Source organism: Bufo bufo, chromosome 4, assembly GCF_905171765.1.
Source record: "Bufo bufo chromosome 4, aBufBuf1.1, whole genome shotgun sequence".
Taxonomy (NCBI): domain Eukaryota; kingdom Metazoa; phylum Chordata; class Amphibia; order Anura; family Bufonidae; genus Bufo; species Bufo bufo.
Window position 1 is genome coordinate 566,755,924 of NC_053392.1, and position 18,495 is coordinate 566,774,418.

Here is an 18,495-nt window from a genome sequence, read left to right on the forward strand (position 1 = left end):
TCAATTTCTGGACACTATCTGGTACTGGGAAAACCGCTTTCTTCCTTTCTCCTAGTCCCCCAAAAATTTCTTGTTGGGTAGATTTTGGAGTCTTTGGCATCTCCATCTGAATGGTAGCCCTGATGGCCCTGATAAGTTTGTCAATGTCTTCTGGATTAAACAGGAAACGCTTGTATTCCGCCTCTTCATCAGAAGATGCGGGGTGTTTTTGAACTGACTCAGAGTCTGAGACCTCCAGCCCCTCAGAGTCTGAATCCAGAATTAGTGATTTATTGCTACGGGAGTCCTGAGGAGGAGTAACTTTTGGGGGAGTAGGTTCCTTGGCGGTAAAGGCCAGCTGAACCTCTTCCTTAACTACTTTCCTAATGTCTTCAATTAGGCTGGAAGATTCGGACTTGACGACACTGGATGTACACTCTTTACACAGGGGCTTAGATCCAGTGTTAGACAATCGTTTGCAGCAGATACCACATTTTCTAGTTTTTTTAGTGGTAGACGCCGAATCCTTTTCTCCCTGAAAGGGTAAGGGAGGAAAGGATGAGCAGACTGAACCATTAATACAGAGCATATGCCTGAGAGCAGGCTACTCACGGTCCCAGGGTTTGATGCAGGCTCGGTTCCAGAGCCCGGCGTGAGGGGGGTGCTCATTCTGACTCCCGACCGCTCCAGCGATGCTCCACAATACACGTGAGCTGCGCTATGCAGGGCGCCATTGCACAGGTCCTGTGAGGTTTTATAGCGTCCTCTAGCCTCCAGGACCTGTGGCGCATGTGGATGACGTCAGTGCGCTTGCTCCGCCCCCGGCGTCTGACGTCACTCGCCTGCCGGCCGGAAGGGTCACATCTTACCGGACGGAGGAGGGAGAGCTGCGCTGCAGATCCGACCTCAGCCTGAAGATGACGAAATCCAGATGAGCTCCGATTTGAGCTCCATGCACCTCTCCTGCTTCCTATCCTGATGGGACAGGAAAAACACTGGCGATGAAGGGAGGGGGTGGGGTTTTTAACCTCTCTGTGTTTTTCCTGTTCAATCAGAAGGAAGTCAATCTCAGGACTTGGTGTCATGGAGACGACTGGGGAATAGAGCAATACCATTGGTTTAAAGTCCCCAGCCAACTTGAGACATGTATACTGGGGGTGATGGATAAAATGGATACCCCACAACATCGGGAAATCGCTTCCAAACTCCTTTTTCAAGCTAGGTAATGTATTATTGGACATTGGGGAGGCAGTGTGGCTCCGATGGTTAGGGAATGGGAGAAGTTTACTAGAATTTCACTTGCTAGAGAGGAATTCCACCTGGCAAATATCAAGAAAAACATAGATTTGTTAGAACATGGCAGAAATGGCTAATATAGTTTCCCCCCGGGAGATGATGGGTGGCATAAGTTGGGCCGAGGGAAGTGGGCGCGGGAGAGGGGTTAGAGACAGGAGGAGGTTTTTTTGGTTTTTTTCTCTCTACGGGAGCAGATTTAAAGATTAAAAAAATTTAAAAAAAGATGGCAGCCCGCATGTGTTCGCTGGCGAACACTGCGAACTGACCATCACTGGTGCCAACCCCTTAAAGCACTACAGTTTATGATCTGTGCTTTGCCTTCAGTAAATAGGAACCTTCATAGTTTACTTAGAGAGCAGGAAGGTCTGTCATACGTGTGATCACCACATGACAAGGATCGATTTTCATGTAAGCAAATATGAAGGTTCCAATTTACAGACAGCAAGCAGATCTTGGGGGGGGGGGGGGGAAGCTTTGATGGTGTAAATTTTAACAGCACATCCTCTCTGCCAGTTGTCCTCACTGGGTGTTCAGTTTGATTACATTGAGTGCCCCAAACACGTAATTAGGGGGACACAGAAGGTGTAGGTCAATTTTTTCCTGGGTGTTTTGTCTGGGAGAATACTGGTACTCATGTCGGAAACCCAGCAGACCCCATTATAGTGAATGGGACCCATCAGGCATCAGCAGTGTATAGCATACATCAGATCTGGCAATTCCAGCATTCTTCCTCTGCTGAAACAGAATATTGGATTTGAAGCAATAATGTGAACCTAGCCTAAGAGACGCCCTTAGAATAACAGCCTGGAAATCACTAGTATCTAATACACCATGGGAGCTAACTGGTTATCACTAGGGTCCTAGGTTCGAATCCGACCAAGGACATCTGCATGGAGTTTATGTTCTTCATGGGTTTCCTCCCACACTCAAAGACATACCAATAGGGAACTTACACTGCTCAAAAAAATAAAGGGAACACAAAAATAACACATCCTAGATCTGAGTTAATTAAATATTCTTCTGAAATACTTTGTTCTTTACATAGTTGAATGTGCTGACAACAAAATCACACAAAAATTAAAAAATGGAAATCAAATTTTTCAACCCATGGAGGTCTGGATTTGGATCACACTCAAAATTTAAGTGGAAAAACACACTACAGGCTGATCCAACTTTGATGTAATGTCCTTAAAACAAGTCAAAATGAGGCTCAGTAGTGTGTGTGGCCTCCACGTGCCTGTATGACCTCCCTACAACGCCTGTGCATGCTCCTGATGAGGTGGCGGACGGTCTCCTGAGGGATCTCCTCCCAGACCTGGACTAAAGCATCTGCCAACTCCTGGACAGTCTGTGGTGCAACGTGACGTTGGTGGATAGAGCGAGACATGATGTCCCAGATGTGCTCAATTGGATTCAGGTCTGGGGAACGGGCGGGCCAGTCCATAGCATCAATGCCTTCGTCTTGCAGGAACTGATGACACACTCCAGCCACATGAGGTCTAGCATTGTCTTTCATTAGGAGGAACCCAGGGCCAACCGCACCAGCATATGGTCTCACAAGGGGTCTGAGGATCTCATCTCCGTACCTAATGGCAGTCAGGCTACCTCTGGCGAGCACATGGAGGGCTGTGCGGCCCTCCAAAGAAATGCCACCCCACACCATTACTGACCCAATGCCAAACCGGTCATGCTGGAGGATGTTACAGGCAGCAGAACGTTCTCCACGGCGTCTCCAGACTCTGTCACGTCTGTCACATGTGCTCAGTGTGAACCTGCTTTCATCTGTGAAGAGCACAGGGCGCCAGTGGCGAATTTGCCAATCTTGGTGTTCTCTGGCAAATGCCAAACGTCCTGCACGGTGTTGGGCTGTAAGCCCAACCCCCACCTGTGGACGTCGGGCCCTCATATCACCCTCATGGAGTCTGTTTCTGACCGTTTGAGCAGACACATGCACATTTGTGGCCTGCTGGAGGTCATTTTGCAGGGCTCTGGCAGTGCTCCTCCTGTTCCTCCTTGCACAAAGGCGGCGGTAGCAGTCCTGCTGCTGGGTTGTTTCCCTCCTACGGCCTCCTCCACGTCCTCCTGATGTACTGGCCTGTCTCCTGCTAGCGCCTCCATGCTCTGGACACTACGCTGACAGACACAGCAAACCTTCTTGCCACAGCTCGCATTGATGTGCCATCCTGGATAAGCTGCACTACCTGAGCCACTTGTGTGGGTTGTAGACTCTGTCTCATGCTACCACTAGAGTGAAAGCACCGCCAGCATTCAAAAGTGACCAAAACATCAGCCAGGAAGCATAGGAACTGAGAAGTGGTCTGTCGTCACCACCTGCAGAACCACTCCTTTATTGGGGGTGTCTTGCTAATTGCCTATAATTTCCACCTGTTGTCTATCCCATTTGCACAACAGCATGTGAAATTGATTGTCACTGTGTTGCTTCCTAAGTGGACAGTTTGATTTCACAGAAGTGTGATTGACTTGGAGTTACATTGTGTTGTTTAAGTGTTCCCTTTATTTTTTTGAGCAGTGTAGATTGTGAGCTCCATTGATGACAGCAAGGGATGATAATGTCTGTTTCGGTTTTACAAACAACCATATTTGGTATTGTCGCGTACGTAACAACCTGCTCTATAAAAATACCACATGATCTAACCTGTCAGATGAACATTGTAAATAAAAAATAAAAACTGTGCCAAAACAGCTATTTTTGTTACCTTGCTTCACAAAAAGTGTAATATAGAGCAATCAAAAATCACATGTACCCTAAAATAGTACCAACAAAACTGCCACCTTATCCCGTAGTTTACAAAATGGGGTAACTTTTTTAGAGTTTCTACTCTAGGGGTGCATCAGGGGGTCTTCAAATGTGACATGGCAACTTAAAATTATCCCAGTGAAATCTGCGATCCAAAAAACATATGGCGTTCCTTTCCTTCTGCGCCTGCCATGTGCCGTTACAGCAGTTTACGACTAGAGATGAGCGAACCCGAACTGTATAGTTCGGGTTCGTACCGAATTTTGGGGTGTCCGTGACACGGACCCGAACCCGAACATTTTCGTAAAAGTCCAGGTTCGGTGTTCGGCGCTTTCTTGGCGCTTTTTGAAAGGCTGCAAAGCAGCCAATCAACAAGCGTCATACTACTTGCCCCAAGAGGCCATCACAGCCTTGCCTACTATTGGCATGGCTGTGATTGGCCAGTGCAGCATGTGACCCAGCCTCTATATAAGCTTGGGTCACGTAGCGCTGCACGTCACTCTGCTGATTCAAGCATAGGGAGAGGTTGCAGATGCGACGTTAGGGCGAGATTAGGCAGATTAACTCCTCCAAAAGACTTCATTCTGTGATCGATCTGCAGCTGTGGATCATTGAAGTGCTATTATTGACTTGCTCACTTTTTTGAGGCTGTCCAGAGCGTTTTTAGATCACTTTTTTTCTGGGGTGATCGGCGGCCATTTTGTGACTTGTGGTGCGCCAGCACGAGCTATCACCAAGTGTATTTAACCATCGATAGTGTGGTTATTTTGTGCTATATCCTACATCAGCTGCAGGCTGAGCCTGTGTCACCGAAGTGCATTTAACCATCAACAGTCTGGTTATTTTTTGGTTATATACTACATCAGCTGCAGGCTGAGCCTGTTTCACCCAAGTGCATTTAACCATCAACAGTCTGATTATTTTTTGGCCATATACTACATCAGCTGCAGGCTGAGCCTGTGTCACCCAAGTGCATTTAACCATCAACAGTGTGGTTATTTTTTGGCCATATATTACATCAGGGGCAAGTTGAGCCTGTCACCCAGCGCCTAAAAAATAGACCTGACATTTCTATTCAACCAAATCTGCACAGTTTTAGCTGTGTCATTCTGTGATTAAACCTTTAACTGTCACACAGCGCAAAAAAAAAAACAGGTCTCACATCTCTATTCAACCAAATCTGCACAGTTTTAGCTGGTCAAGTTATTTGTAGTGACCGTCAAAGCAGACTTTTTGTTCTGGGTTGAAAAAGCATTCCCAAATTTGCCATTCTGAAAATAACTAGTTTGTGGTATTTCAGGCCTACTTGAAATCTATCCCAAAAAGAAAATCTTACATTGAAGTTATTGATAGTGTCATTCAGAAAAACCTAAGACACACGCTAGCGTGCTGATAGAAGTGTCATTCTGTGATTAAACCTATAACTGTCACACAGCGCAAAAAAAAACAGGTCTCACATCTCTATTCAACCAAATCTGCACAGTTTTAGCTGGTCAAGTTATTTGTAGTGACCGTCAAAACAGACTTTTTGTTCTGGGTTGAAAAAGCATTCCAAAATTTGCCATTCTGAAAATAACTAGTTTGTGGTATTTCAGGCCTACTTGAAATCTATCCCAAAAAGAAAATCTTACATTGAAGTTATTGATAGTGTCATTCAGAAAAACCTAAGACACACGCTAGCGTGCTGATAGAAGTGTCATTCTGTGATTAAACCTATAACTGTCACACAGCGCAAAAAAAAACAGGTCTCACATCTCTATTCAACCAAATCTGCACAGTTTTAGCTGGTCAAGTTATTTGTAGTGACCGTCAAAGCAGACTTTTTGTTCTGGGTTGAAAAAGCATTCCCAAATTTGCCATTCTGAAAATAACTAGTTTGTGGTATTTCAGGCCTACTTGAAATCTATCCCAAAAAGAAAATCTTACATTGAAGTTATTGATAGTGTCATTCAGAAAAACCTAAGACACACGCTAGCGTGCTGATAGAAGTGTCATTCTGTGATTAAACCTATAACTGTCACACAGCGCAAAAAAAAACAGGTCTCACATCTCTATTCAACCAAATCTGCACAGTTTTAGCTGGTCAAGTTATTTGTAGTGACCGTCAAAGCAGACTTTTTGTTCTGGGTTGAAAAAGCATTCCCGAATTTGCCATTCTGAAAATAACTAGTTTGTGGTATTTCAGGCCTACTTGAAATCTATCCCAAAAAGAAAATCTTACATTGAAGTTATTGATAGTGTCATTCAGAAAAACCTAAGACACACGCTAGCGTGCTGATAGAAGTGTCATTCTGTGATTAAACCTATAACTGTCACACAGCGCAAAAAAAAACAGGTCTCACATCTCTATTCAACCAAATCTGCACAGTTTTAGCTGGTCAAGTTATTTGTAGTGACCGTCAAAGCAGACTTTTTGTTCTGGGTTGAAAAAGCATTCCCAAATTTGCCATTCTGAAAATAACTAGTTTGTGGTATTTCAGGCCTACTTGAAATCTATCCCAAAAAGAAAATCTTACATTGAAGTTATTGATAGTGTCATTCAGAAAAACCTAAGACACACGCTAGCGTGCTGATAGAAGTGTCATTCTGTGATTAAACCTATAACTGTCACACAGCGCAAAAAAAAACAGGTCTCACATCTCTATTCAACCAAATCTGCACAGTTTTAGCTGGTCAGGTTATTTGTAGTGACCGTCAAAGCAGACTTTTTGTTCTGGGTTGAAAAAGCATTCCCAAATTTGCCATTCTGAAAATAACTAGTTTGTGGTATTTCAGGCCTACTTGAAATCTATCCCAAAAAGAAAATCTTACATTGAAGTTATTGATAGTGTCATTCAGAAAAACCTAAGACACACGCTAGCGTGCTGATAGAAGTGTCATTCTGTGATTAAACCTATAACTGTCACACAGCGCAAAAAAAAACAGGTCTCACATCTCTATTCAACCAAATCTGCACAGTTTTAGCTGGTCAAGTTATTTGTAGTGACCGTAAAAGCAGACTTTTTGTTCTGGGTTGAAAAAGCATTCCAAAATTTGCCATTCTGAAAATAACTAGTTTGTGGTATTTCAGGCCTACTTGAAATCTATCCCAAAAAGAAAATCTTACATTGAAGTTATTGATAGTGTCATTCAGAAAAACCTAAGACACACGCTAGCGTGCTGATAGAAGTGTCATTCTGTGATTAAACCTATAACTGTCACACAGCGCAAAAAAAAACAGGTCTCACATCTCTATTCAACCAAATCTGCACAGTTTTAGCTGGTCAAGTTATTTGTAGTGACCGTCAAAGCAGACTTTTTGTTCTGGGTTGAAAAAGCATTCCAAAATTTGCCATTCTGAAAATAACTAGTTTGTGGTATTTCAGGCCTACTTGAAATCTATCCCAAAAAGAAAATCTTACATTGAAGTTATTGATAGTGTCATTCAGAAAAACCTAAGACACACACTAGCGTGCTGATAGAAGTGTCATTCTGTGATTAAACCTATAACTGTCACACAGCGCAAAGAAAAACAGGTCTCACATCTCTATTCAACCAAATCTGCACAGTTTTAGCTGGTCAAGTTATTTGTAGTGACCGTCAAAGCAGACTTTTTGTTCTGGGTTGAAAAAGCATTCCAAAATTTGCCATTCTGAAAATAACTAGTTTGTGGTATTTCAGGCCTACTTGAAATCTATCCCAAAAAGAAAATCTTACATTGAAGTTATTGATAGTGTCATTCAGAAAAACCTAAGACACACGCTAGCGTGCTGATAGAAGTGTCATTCTGTGATTAAACCTATAACTGTCACACAGCGCAAAAAAAAACAGGTCTCACATCTCTATTCAACCAAATCTGCACAGTTTTAGCTGGTCAAGTTATTTGTAGTGACCGTCAAAGCAGACTTTTTGTTCTGGGTTGAAAAAGCATTCCCAAATTTGCCATTCTGAAAATAACTATTTTCTGGTATTTCAGGCCTACTTGAAATCTATCCCAAAAAGAAAATCTTACATTGAAGTTATTGATAGTGTCATTCAGAAAAACCTAAGACACACGCTAGCGTGCTGATAGAAGTGTCATTCTGTGATTAAACCTATAACTGTCACACAGCGCAAAAAAAAACAGGTCTCACATCTCTATTCAACCAAATCTGCACAGTTTTAGCTGGTCAAGTTATTTGTAGTGACCGTCAAAGCAGACTTTTTGTTCTGGGTTGAAAAAGCATTCCCAAATTTGCCATTCTGAAAATAACTAGTTTGTGGTATTTCAGGCCTACTTGAAATCTATCCCAAAAAGAAAATCTTACATTGAAGTTATTGATAGTGTCATTCAGAAAAACCTAAGACACACGCTAGCGTGCTGATAGAAGTGTCATTCTGTGATTAAACCTATAACTGTCACACAGCGCAAAAAAAAACAGGTCTCACATCTCTATTTAACCAAATCTGCACAGTTTTAGCTGGTCAAGTTATTTGTAGTGACCGTCAAAGCAGACTTTTTGTTCTGGGTTGAAAAAGCATTCCCAAATTTGCCATTCTCAAAATTGTGGTGAACGGGAACAATGAGGAAAACATCTAATAAGGGACGCGGACGTGGACATGGTCGTGGTGGTGTTAGTGGACCCTCTGGTGCTGGGAGAGGACGTGGCCGTTCTGCCACAGCCACACGTCCTAGTGAACCAACTACCTCAGGTCCCAGTAGCCAGCAGAATTTACAGCGATATTTGGTGGGGCCCAATGCCGTTCTAAGGATGGTAAGGCCTGAGCAGGTACAGGCATTAGTCAATTGGGTGGCCGACAGTGGAACCAGCACGTTCACATTATCTCCCACCCAGTCTTCTGCAGAAAGCGCACAGATGGCGCATGCAAACCAAGCCCATCGGTCTGTCACATCACCCCCATGCATATCAGGGAAACTGTCTGAGCCTCAAGTTATGCAGCAGTCTCTTATGCTGTTTGAAGACTCTGCTGCCAGGGTTTCCCAAGGGCATCCACCTAGCCCTTCCCCAGGGGTGGAAGAGATAGAATGCACTAACGCACAACCACTTATTTTTCCTGATGATGAGGACATGGGAATACCACCTCAGCACGTCTCTGATGATGACGAAACACAGGTGCCAACTGCTGCGTCTTTCTGCAGTGTGCAGACTGAACAGGAGGTCAGGGATCAAGACTGGGTGGAAGACGATGCAGGGGACGATGAGGTCCTAGACCCCACATGGAATGAAGGTCGTGCCACTGACTTTCACAGTTCGGAGGAAGAGGCAGTGGTGAGACCGAGCCAACAGCGTAGCAAAAGAGGGAGCAGTGGGCAAAATCAGAACACCCGCCGCCAAGAGACTCCGCCTGCTACTGACCGCCGCCATCTGGGACCGAGCACCCCAAAGGCAGCTTCAAGGAGTTCCCTGGCATGGCACTTCTTCAAACAATGTGCTAACGACAAGACCCGAGTGGTTTGCACGCTGTGCCATCAGAGCCTGAAGCGAGGCATTAACGTTCTGAACCTTAGCACAACCTGCATGACCAGGCACCTGCATGCAAAGCATGAACTGCAGTGGAGTAAACACCTTAAAAACAAGGAAGTCACTCAGGCTCCCCCTGCTACCACTTCTGCTGCTGCCGCCTCGGCCTCTTCTGCTGCTGCTGCCGCCGCCTCGGCCTCTTCCTCTGCCTCTGGAGGAACGTTGGCACCTGCCGCCCAGCAAACATGGGATGTACCACCAACACCACCACCTGCGTCACCAAGCATCTCAACCATGTCACACGGCAGCGTTCAGCTCTCCATCTCACAAACATTTGAGAGAAAGCTTAAATTCCCACTTAGCCACCCTCGATCCCTGGCCCTGAATGCCAACATTTCTAAACTACTGGCCTATGAAATGCTGTCATTTAGGCTGGTGGACACACACAGCTTCAAACAGCTCATGTCACTTGCTGTCCCACAGTATGTTGTTCCCAGCCGCCGCTACTTCTCCAAGAGAGCCGTGCCTTCCCTGCACAAACAAGTGTCCGATAAAATCAAGTGTGCACTGCGCAACGCCATCTGTGGCAAGGTCCACCTAACCACAGATACGTGGACCAGTAAGCACGGCCAGGGACGCTATATCTCCCTAACTGCACACTGGGTAAATGTAGTGGCGGCTGGGCCCCAGGCGGAGAGCTGTTTGGCGCACGTCCTTCCGCCGCCAAGGATCGCAGGGCAACATTCTTTGCCTCCTGTCTCCTCCTCCTCCTACTCAGCTTCCTCCTCCTCTTCTTCCACCTGCTCATCCAGTCAGCCACACACCTTCACCACCAACTTCAGCACAGCACGGGGTAAACGTCAGCAGGCCATTCTGAAACTCATATGTTTGGGGGACAGGCCCCACACCGCACAGGAGTTGTGGCGGGGTATAGAACAACAGACCGACGAGTGGTTGCTGCCGGTGAGCCTCAAGCCCGGCCTGGTGGTGTGCGATAATGGGCGAAATCTCGTTGCAGCTCTGGGACTAGCCGGTTTGACGCACATCCCTTGCCTGGCGCATGTGCTGAATTTGGTGGTGCAGAAGTTCATTCGCAACTACCCCGACATGTCAGAGCTGCTGCATAAAGTACAGGCCGTCTGTTCGCGCTTCCGGCGTTCACACCCTGCCGCTGCTCGCCTGTCTGTGCTACAGCATAACTTCGGCCTTCCCGCTCACCGCCTCATGTGCGACGTGCCCACCAGATGGAACTCCACCTTGCATATGCTGGACAGACTGTGCGAGCAGCAGCAGGCCATAGTGGAGTTTCAGCTGCAGCACGTACGGGTCAGTCGCACTGCAGATCAGACACACTTCACCACCAATGACTGGGCCTCCATGCGAGACCTGTGTGCCCTGTTGCGCTGTTTCGAGTACTCCACCAACATGGCCAGTGGCGATGACGCCGTTATCAGCGTTACAATACCACTTCTATGTCTCCTTGAGAAAACACTTAGGGCGATGATGGAAGAGGAGGTGGCCCAGGAGGAAGAGGAGGAAGAGGGGTCATTTTTAGCACTTTCAGGCCAGTCTCTTCAAAGTGACTCAGAGGGAGGTTTTTTGCAACACCAGAGGCCAGGTACAAATGTGGCCAGACAGGGCCCACTACTGGAGGACGAGGAGGACGAGGATGAGGAGGAGGTGGAGGAGGATGAGGATGAAGCATGTTCACAGCGGGGTGGCACCCAAAGCAGCTCGGGCCCATCACTGGTGGGTGGCTGGGGGGAAACACAGGACGATGACGATACGCCTCCCACAGAGGACAGCTTGTCCTTACCTCTGGGCAGCCTGGCACACATGAGCGACTACATGCTGCAGTGCCTGCGCAACGACAGCAGAGTTGCCCACATTTTAACGTGTGCGGAATACTGGGTTGCCACCCTGCTGGATCCCCGGTACAAAGACAATGTGCCCACCTTACTTCCTACACTGGAGCGTGATAGGAAGATGCGCGAGTACAAGCGCACGTTGGTAGACGCGCTACTGAGAGCATTCCCAAATGTCACAGGGGAACCAGTGGAAGCCCAAGGCGAAGGCAGAGGAGGAGCAAGAGGTCGCCAACGCAGCTGTGTCACGGCCAGCTCCTCTGAGGGCAGGGTTAGCATGGCAGAGATGTGGGAAAGTTTTGTCACCACGCCACAGCTAACTGCACCACCACCTGATACGGAACGTGTTAGCAGGAGGCAACATTTCACTAACATGGTGGAACAGTACCTGTGCACACCCCTCCACGTACTGACTGATGGTTCGGCCCCATTCAACTTCTGGGTCTCCAAATTGTCCACGTGGCCAGAGCTAGCCTTTTATGCCTTGGAGGTGCTGGCCTGCCCGGCGGCCAGCGTTTTGTCTGAAAGTGTATTCAGCACGGCAGGGGGCGTCATTACAGACAAACGCAGCCGCCTGTCTACAGCCAATGTGGACAAGCTGACGTTCATAAAAATGAACCAGGCATGGATCCCACAGGACCTGTCCATCCCTTGTGCAGATTAGATATTAACTACCTCCCCTTAACAATATATTATTCTACTCCAGGGCACTTCCTCATTCAATACTATTTTTAATTTCATTTTACCATTATATTGCGGGGCAACCCAAAGTTGAATGAACCTCTCCTCTGTCTGGGTGCCGGGGCCTAAATGTGTGACTGTGGCCTGTTCCAGTGGTGGGTGACGTGAAGCCTGATTCTCTGCTATGACATGAATACAGATTCTACGCTGACATAAGGCCAGATTCTCTGTTACGGGACCTCTCTCCTCTGCCTGGGTGCCTGGGCCTAAATGTGTGACAGTGGCCTGTTCCAGTGGTGGGTGACGTGAAGCCTGATTCTCTGCTATGACATGAATACAGATTCTGCGCTGACATAAGGCCAGATTCTCTGTTACGGGACCTCTCTCCTCTGCCTAGGTGCCTGGGCCTAAATGTGTGACAGTGGCCTGTTCCAGTGGTGGGTGACGTGTAGTGGCCTCACGGACTAAGCGTGGGCACTACACGAGGGTCAATTGGGGTGTGCGTGACTTCTCTTCACTAGGGACAGAAGTGTTATTTCCAATTGTGTATATTTTATGTAAATTTTAAAGTATTGTTTTTGTATTGTGTAATGTTTCCCTGTTATAGGCATTATCAGGCCTAGTCCCTGTAGTTAGTCATCCCAGACGCTAGAGGGAGCTAGAGTACCCCGAGTATAAGTGTTCAGGCCCCAGACAGGGAAGGGTTGTTGAAAGTCAGGAGTCTGCAAAGACAAGCTGGAAGGCATCAGTCAGGGCCTTCTCCTGACATGCAACTAGACAGTCCAGGCTTCTAGTTGCCACCAGGAGACTAGTAGAGGGATCCTAGTCTACCTCCTGATCCAGAGAGCCATGGTTAGCTCAGAAGATCTAACCCAGGGGAAGAGGTTGCCTCCTGGGAGAAACCCTGTAGTTCCCACCAAGTCAAGCAGAGCCCACAGGTCCAGCTGATACAAGCAAGCTGAAGGGCAGAGAGAATAGAGGTATGGAGCAAGAATGAGCACCTAAGGAGGACTAGTTACCAAGGATAAAAGCCTACAATAAGGTATCTGGGCCTTGGGATTAAAGCCAGACAGGAGTCCGAAAGGGACAGTGTACACTAATCTCCGAGGAGTCTGTACAGCCTGATTCTGCGCATGTGGATGTTTACCACCATATACCTGCCATCATTGTGTAACCTGCTTGTGAAGTGTACTTGACATGTGGAACTGAGTTGCCATCTAACTGTACAAAGTGGAATATACTACAGTAAAGCAAAGTTTGGTTCACCCTGCCATCTGTGTTCCTTGCTTATTAAGACCTTCCACCGGTGTGCCACCGTTACCGGCACTGGCGTCACGAACCTTAAAGGGATCTTGCCCCAGGCACATAAAACACCTGCAACATCCAGGGCACCTCAACCAACATCAGGCTTGGTCCCTAAATACAGAGTGTGCCCCAGAGGACTTTTGTGCCAGCCTCTCCTTCACTGCTGTATGCCTGCCCAGGGGTTTCCATATATAACTGTGAGTGACCCTCGCTTGCCATTGACCGTGACCTCACAATCGCATTACCCTGCAGGTCTGGCGTACCGCATAAATTGGCGTCACAAACAGGATACGGAACATATCTGCGCCATTGTTGGATTATAAAACTGTGTGCTGAAAATCATCTTAAAGTGACCAAGCCCTAAATGGTTTTATTCAAAATTACTGGGCCAAAGGACTGTCCTAAGTAGCGGTGTGAAAATAGTGTTTTATGGACTGTTTGCTGCTTGTTTAAGCCACCGCTTGCTGTCAGTGAATAGACAGCGTTTCTACTAAAGATGGCCGCTGAGCTTGCTTGAGATTACTGCTGCGTCATCTTCATCCTGAATTGGCGGTAAAAGTTGGCGCCTTTTTGCTGAGAAGAGCGGGAAAAAGCTCAATATTGGCGCCACCGCCTGTCTGGACATTTGCATGTCTGCCAGAATGGACTCCGCCTTCCCCATACTGGAGTACCTGGGGGGCGGCCTCCCAGTGCAATGGGAGGATCTGTCTGAACTTATTGGCGCCACCCTGTCGCTCTCCAGAGAAGGATCGAGCATGTTGGAGAGTGAAGACTGCTCTGCTGGGATGTCCGCGCCTGATTTACTGAACATGACTGATATTGGTGTAGAGCCAGAGGAGGCTCCACCGGCCTACTCTCCGGGACCGGAGAGACCCGCCTGCTCGCCACTGGGGAAAGAACCGGAGCACTGCTACGGCTCCTGGAGAGACTTCTTTCAGCCCTCATTCAAGTGGTCAACACTTATGGCAGAGATCCGGGAGGCCGCTATAAAGAGGAATACTAAAACTAAAATATATTATGAAGAACTGACCAAGTCCATTTACGACCGTCATTCTAATACCCAACCCCGCCTGGAAAGGAGAAGGGGGTTGGTGCTGTCCTTTGACAAGACCCGTGGCTACGGGTTCATACAAGACCATATTACTGGCAGAGACTTGTACGTCAACCGGAGGTCTGTCAAGAGAGGTTACCTCCCTGAGCATCTGCACAACCTCCGCGAGGGAGAGGAGGTAGAATTCACCCCTGCCGAGAGCCTGCGAGGCCCATATGCGACTGCCGTGACCCGTCCCAAGAAGGAACCGGAGGACTGGGAGGCAGATGAGGACTACTCTGGCTGCGAGTGCAAACCTGAGCGCTCTCCAGAACCGGCCCATCACGCATTCCAAGAGCGGGGCTCTTTCATTGGTCCTAATGTGTTTTGGCAGCCAACTGTGTTGGAAAAATGGGTGAGTCCCTATCCGTCCCCCGAGCTGCCTCGCCGGGAGAAAACCATCCAGGACATGGAGAATCTAAAAGGACTTCGCGTTACCCTGGAGAATATCGGGAAGGGTAGGAGACCCGATGCGCCACCGGAGCCTGCAGCGGCCACGCCCGATGCATCTTGCACTGTACTTGCGCCGGCGGCGACAGCAGAGGACAGCGATTCTGAGACCGAAAGCATAGGTGACCAGATCGTCCGTCTGGAAGAAAAGTTGCGGGAGCTGCGCAGGATTGCCACCGCCAGGATCCAGACGCCGCCTAAGAGAGACGAGGTAAGGGTGCCTGTCACCACCCATAGGCCACCTTCTACTACCTCCGCACCGTCGGTGCTCCCCAGACGGCCCTCTAACTCTATGACTTGCTGCGCAGAGTCAGTCATTCCACAGCCCACCGGACCGCTTGCGGCGGCGGTATCAAGTCCATCACAGCCTACAATAATTATGCCTGGACCGGTGCGGTCTTCAAATGTCCTTACCCCTAGGCCTATGGGGCCGATACCTATAAGGGGTCCTTTCATGCTACAGCTGCCCCCTAACACTGTAATGTGGGCACATCCACCTGTGGAGGATTACTACAGGCCTTATTTGCCAGCAGAGCCGGGTAACTATGATACGCCCTTGTGAAATAGCCTGCTAGGCCTTTGATTTATTTTGCCAATGGATGATTTTTGAAAATTTAACCCTTTCAGGACAGGAGTCCTTTGTTTCTGGTCCTTTGTTGCTGCTGCCAGTTCACCCACGGCTCAGTGGTAGTGGTCACCCACTGAAATAATAAAGTCAGCAAAGCCAAGTTTGTTTCCAGGACCTCCTGCCTGCTTCTACTATCACACACCAAGTTGTGCCTGTTCCGTTGTTGCACCTTTTACCCTTAACCCCCTTTTCAGGTTGATCAGGGGTATTACAGCACTTGTTTTTAGCTGTCATTTTTATTGTGCAACGGAACTCCAAGGATACGTGCCCAGTGATAGACTCAAAAGTACCTGAGCCTCTGAGATCTTTGTTTTTAAGGAAATGTGCCCAGAGATGGACTCCACTGCACGAGAGCCTCTGTGATTTATAAGAAAGGAACCTGGGTACGGACTCATAATTGTTCTTTGAGCCTCCAAGAACTTTTAAATTGTTTTATTGTGTTCTGCTCTTCTCTTAAGGACAATTGCACATATGGACTATCCTGGTCATAATGTACGCTGTGCCAGGCCAGCGCCCCTGTTCCCTCATACGATCCTGAGAGAAGAGAACGACGCCCCTTTTCACCGAACTTGTTCCTAAGCCAGTTGGAACTGCCTGATATGTGCATATATTATGCTTCTGCAAATGTAGATGTGTTTCCTGCTTTGCTTTTTGGTCTCTTTTTCAGGTGCAGTATCCAGCTGGGCAGGGCCCCTCCATGTTGCGCCGAGGTCGTGCAACGTTAAAGCGTGGGGGTATGTAGTGGCCTCACGGACTAAGCGTGGGCACTACACGAGGGTCAATTGGGGTGTGCGTGACTTCTCTTCACTAGGGACAGAAGTGTTATTTCCAATTGTGTATATTTTATGTAAATTTTAAAGTATTGTTTTTGTATTGTGTAATGTTTCCCTGTTATAGGCATTATCAGGCCTAGTCCCTGTAGTTAGTCATCCCAGACGCTAGAGGGAGCTAGAGTACCCCGAGTATAAGTGTTCAGGCCCCAGACAGGGAAGGGTTGTTGAAAGTCAGGAGTCTGCAAAGACAAGCTGGAAGGCACCAGTCAGGGCCTTCTCCTGACATGCAACTAGACAGTCCAGGCTTCTAGTTGCCACCAGGAGACTAGTAGAGGGATCCTAGTCTACCTCCTGATCCAGAGAGCCATGGTTAGCTCAGAAGATCTAACCCAGGGGAAGAGGTTGCCTCCTGGGAGAAACCCTGTAGTTCCCACCAAGTCAAGCAGAGCCCACAGGTCCAGCTGATACAAGCAAGCTGAAGGGCAGAGAGAATAGAGGTATGGAGCAAGAATGAGCACCTAAGGAGGACTAGTTACCAAGGATAAAAGCCTACAATAAGGTATCTGGGCCTTGGGATTAAAGCCAGACAGGAGTCCGAAAGGGACAGTGTACACTAATCTCCGAGGAGTCTGTACAGCCTGATTCTGCGCATGTGGATGTTTACCCTCTGTGTATCTTGCCTAACCACCATATACCTGCCATCATTGTGTAACCTGCTTGTGAAGTGTACTTGACATGTGGAACTGAGTTGCCATCTAACTGTACAAAGTGGAATATACTACAGTAAAGCAAAGTTTGGTTCACCCTGCCATCTGTGTTCCTTGCTTATTAAGACCTTCCACCGGTGTGCCACCGTTACCGTCACTGGCGTCACGAACCTTAAAGGGACCTTGCCCCAGGCACATAAAACACCTGCAACATCCAGGGCACCTCAACCAACATCAGGCTTGGTCCCTAAATACAGAGTGTGCCCCAGAGGACTTTTGTGCCAGCCTCTCCTTCACTGCTGTATGCCTGCCCAGGGGTTTCCATATATAACTGTGAGTGACCCTCGCTTGCCATTGACCGTGACCTCACAATCGCATTACCCTGCAGGTCTGGCGTACCGCAGACGTGAAGCCTGATTCTCTGCTATGACATGAAGACAGATTCTGCGCTGACATAAGGCCAGATTCTCTGTTACGGGACCGCTCTCCTCTGTCTGGGTGCCGGGGCCTAAATGTGTGACAGTGGCCTGTTCCAGTGGTGGGTGACGTGAAGCCTGATTCTCTGCTATGACATGAATACAGATTCTGCGCTGACATAAGGCCAGATTCTCTGTTACGGGACCTCTCTCCTCTGCCTGGGTGCCTGGGCCTAAATGTGTGACAGTGGCCTGTTCCAGTGGTGGGTGACGTGAAGCCTGATTCTCTGCTATGACATGAATACAGATTCTGCGCTGACATAAGGCCAGATTCTCTGTTACGGGACCTCTCTCCTCTGCCTGGGTGCCTGGGCCTAAATGTGTGACAGTGGCCTGTTCCAGTGGTGGGTGACGTGAAGCCTGATTCTCTGCTATGACATGAAGACAGATTCTGCGCTGACATAAGGCCAGATTCTCTGTTACGGGACCTCTCTCCTCTGTCTGGGTGCCGGGGCCTAAATGTGTGACAGTGGCCTGTTCCAGTGGTGGGTGACGTGAAGCCTGATTCTCTGCTATGACATGAATACAGATTCTGCGCTGACATAAGGCCAGATTCTCTGTTACGGGACCTCTCTCCTCTGCCTGGGTGCCTGGGCCTAAATGTGTGACAGTGGCCTGTTCCAGTGGTGGGTGACGTGAAGCCTGATTCTCTGCTATGACATGAATACAGATTCTGCGCTGACATAAGGCCAGATTCTCTGTTACGGGACCTCTCTCCTCTGCCTGGGTGCCTGGGCCTAAATGTGTGACAGTGGCCTGTTCCAGTGGTGGGTGACGTGAAGCCTGATTCTCTGCTATGACATGAAGACAGATTCTGCGCTGACATAAGGCCAGATTCTCTGTTACGGGACCGCTCTCCTCTGTCTGGGTGCCGGGGCCTAAATGTGTGACAGTGGCCTGTTCCAGTGGTGGGTGACGTGAAGCCTGATTCTCTGCTATGACATGAATACAGATTCTGCGCTGACATAAGGCCAGATTCTCTGTTACGGGACCTCTCTCCTCTGCCTGGGTGCCTGGGCCTAAATGTGTGACAGTGGCCTGTTCCA

The 18,495-nt window shown here is 48.1% G+C and overlaps 1 long non-coding RNA gene across 1 annotated transcript; it reads right to left on the reverse strand.

Annotated features, from left to right (window-relative positions):
- Window positions 1–600: 600 nt before the first annotated feature.
- LOC120999425 lies at window positions 601–14,892 on the reverse strand. The gene is made up of 3 exons (XR_005778524.1): window positions 14,883–14,892; window positions 14,673–14,679; window positions 601–843 (listed from the first exon to the last, which is right to left on the reverse strand). It is a non-coding gene; the product is annotated as an uncharacterized LOC120999425 (long non-coding RNA).
- Window positions 14,893–18,495: the final 3,603 nt, after the last annotated feature.